The 2,711-nt window shown below is 35.0% G+C and overlaps 1 long non-coding RNA gene across 2 annotated transcripts; it reads right to left on the reverse strand.

The window, feature by feature from the left end:
- Positions 1–741: 741 nt before the first annotated feature.
- On the reverse strand, positions 742–2,145 carry LOC126765431 (uncharacterized). Of its 2 annotated transcripts, XR_007668385.1 has the most exons (3): positions 1,759–2,108; positions 1,563–1,694; positions 742–1,532 (listed from the first exon to the last, which is right to left on the reverse strand). It is a non-coding gene; the product is annotated as an uncharacterized LOC126765431 (long non-coding RNA). The 2 variants fall into 2 exon arrangements; XR_007668384.1 differs by having other exon boundaries at positions 742–1,694; positions 1,759–2,145.
- Positions 2,146–2,711: the final 566 nt, after the last annotated feature.

The raw sequence follows: 2,711 nt of genomic DNA on the forward strand, positions 1-2,711 counted from the left end.
AATGCAAACCGAAAATGTTGATATGCTAAAAGCAATCGGCAGTGCCAAAAAATATGACAAAAAAATGTAGGTTGTACGATGCTGGAAGATAATGAAATTCTACCTATTTGAGACGCTGGAATTTGTGATCTATCTGTACCCTGCTCCTTTTCTTTTTACTTTTTTTTTTGCTTTTTTGATGGAGACGTACCGGATTTTTCGCTGGACTGATCTGGTAACCCTACCTTTGATATTGTCAAAACAATTAATCATGTCTACAACCGCTTTTTTGAAGTTATACTTCTTATGCGAGTTCGGAAAAGATTGCGTTAAATATTTAATATATTTACGCTAGCTAAGGGAAGCGGTGACAATCGGCGATCGTTTGTTAGTTTCTTTCGGCACAGCTCGGATTTTCTGCCAGCAACACACTGTTATGACGCTTTGTCGTCGTGTCAGTGCTTCGACACATGCGAAAGATGCGTGCGACCCCTGCCAACCACGGCTACCCACTTGTGTCAAATATTTCAATACAACTATACAGTTTTTCTCTATGCACTAACATCAACGCACATTTTCGAGTTATTTTTTGTTTACCTAAATGCGATGAAAAAAGTTTCTTTCATTTCTTGATTTATTTGAATGAGTGCGAAGGAGAAAACATAATTGTCAATAGTGCCAAACAGTGGCGTAGCTAGCATAGGTGACACCCGGGGCGGATTTTGAAGGTGTCACCCCAAAACTCAATCAAAACTTTTAAAGTAAAAAACAATCATTTACATTTTATTAAAACACGAGTATTACAAATATTATATTAGTATATTATGTGAAAAAATTAAAATTGCTTCCTTCTAGCTTTGACACTTGCAAACTCCGAAATCACGTCTTCAAAATTTATATTTTGTGTTGCTTCATGTTCTATCGTTAAAATACCAAGATTGTTTAATCTGGTTTCAGTCATTGAAGACCGCAAGTAATTTTTAATTAAATTTAATTTGCTGAAACTTCTCTCACATAAAGGACTGATGCACATATTGTCATAAATAACTTTAATGCGACCGTTAGATTCGGAAGAGAAGCTGTAAAGTCCCATTCCACAATGAATTTCAAATAGTCCAGCGTCACCCAATTAGAGACAGTGATATTAGCCGCTTTTAAATGTCTTCTCAATCTTGGTATTTCTAAAAGTAGTTCTGTTTCTGATACTTCATCGTAAAGGTTAGTCAATTTTGATATAGCAAATTTTAACTATTTAGTGTTTGCCAAAAGCAAGGTCTTTGACTGCACAACTTCAAACAATGAAGCTACGTCTTTAATGGACTTTACTCGTGTTTTGAGTTCAATATTGAATCTGTCAATACATTCTAACATGTCCTTTTGAAGTTCCGCTCTAAGTGTAAGTCCAGTATCGGTGGCTAACTCACCGGGCATGCGTTTCTTGCGACGAATTCGTCGTTCCATCGAAATGTTGTATTCTTCCGATTTTTGTACAGCAAAATCTATTGCCTCTCCTGCTAGATGCAACCGTTTCTCTCCAATGAATAGACGAAGTGCTTCTAGTTTTATGATTATTTCATCAACACATAAACCTTTACTTTGCAATGCAATCTGAGCATAGTTCACTTCCCTTAGCACATCATTATTTTTTTCTCCGTGTAGACGTTACGTAACTAGCTTTGTGAAATATATTTTTATATAAATTAACAATCCTGCAACTGGATGTAAATATGTATTTAAGTAGGTATGACTACAAAATAATAGCAAAAATACTTTACTTACCTTGTTTATTTTCTTCAAGAATCTTAATAGTTGGTTTTATACAAAAATTGTTGTTTTTAATATCTAATAATTAACAAACACTTTGCACTAAACTTTCACACGTTCACGTAAAAGAATATTGAAATAAATGCGGTCGGAAACAAAAGAAATTGCCCAATCCACAACACAAGTGACGAGCTCTATATCAAGGGAATCCACTGACTACCGTTGGTTGTGCGAATTCCACCTAATTCTCTTTTGTAACGGCTAATCAATTTGTACGAAAGTACAAAACAAGTTTGTAATTGAAAGTTTACCGCCCAGGACTGTATCGTTTTGCATGGAAAATTTAAGAAATTCTTGAAGCGTGTTAAAAAGAAAGAACTTACATAACAAGTAACATCTCAATAAAATTTAAGAAACATGCAAAGTAATTCAAAATAATCACTTAAATAACTCAATCACTTAAATTACATAATATATATTAAAGTGCTGCTCATTAAGCTTTAAAATTTATATGTAGCTTAAATGCTAACACAACACCCTAATTACATGAAAGTAACTGTTACACAACACCCTATTTTCTAGAGCAGCGTTGTCCACGGCCTATGCGCACAATAGCGCACGGACAGTGCCAGACACCTCACACCAACATGTCGCGACAAGTGTCTGTGAAACCACGATTGTGCTACTGTATTCAATTTCGTAGGCAAGCAAAGCAGAATTTTGCGATCAGTTGACGCTAGAATAACCAACACAAGCATAACGTTCACACAGTCACGTTGGACAACACTGCTGTATATCCCTAACTTGGGCACCAACTTTTTACTACGATTTCGGGCACTATTTACGTTTGTAAATACGTACATTTTTATATGTTATTTTAGAAAGAAGTTGATATTCCGTCAAAATGTAATAATTAGAGATAGAAAGAGAGTAACTTTTAAGAATAATATTTGTCTTGCTGGACACAT

The sequence above is a fragment of the Bactrocera neohumeralis genome, unplaced genomic scaffold, assembly GCF_024586455.1.
Source record: "Bactrocera neohumeralis isolate Rockhampton unplaced genomic scaffold, APGP_CSIRO_Bneo_wtdbg2-racon-allhic-juicebox.fasta_v2 cluster10, whole genome shotgun sequence".
NCBI lineage: Eukaryota > Metazoa > Arthropoda > Insecta > Diptera > Tephritidae > Bactrocera > Bactrocera neohumeralis.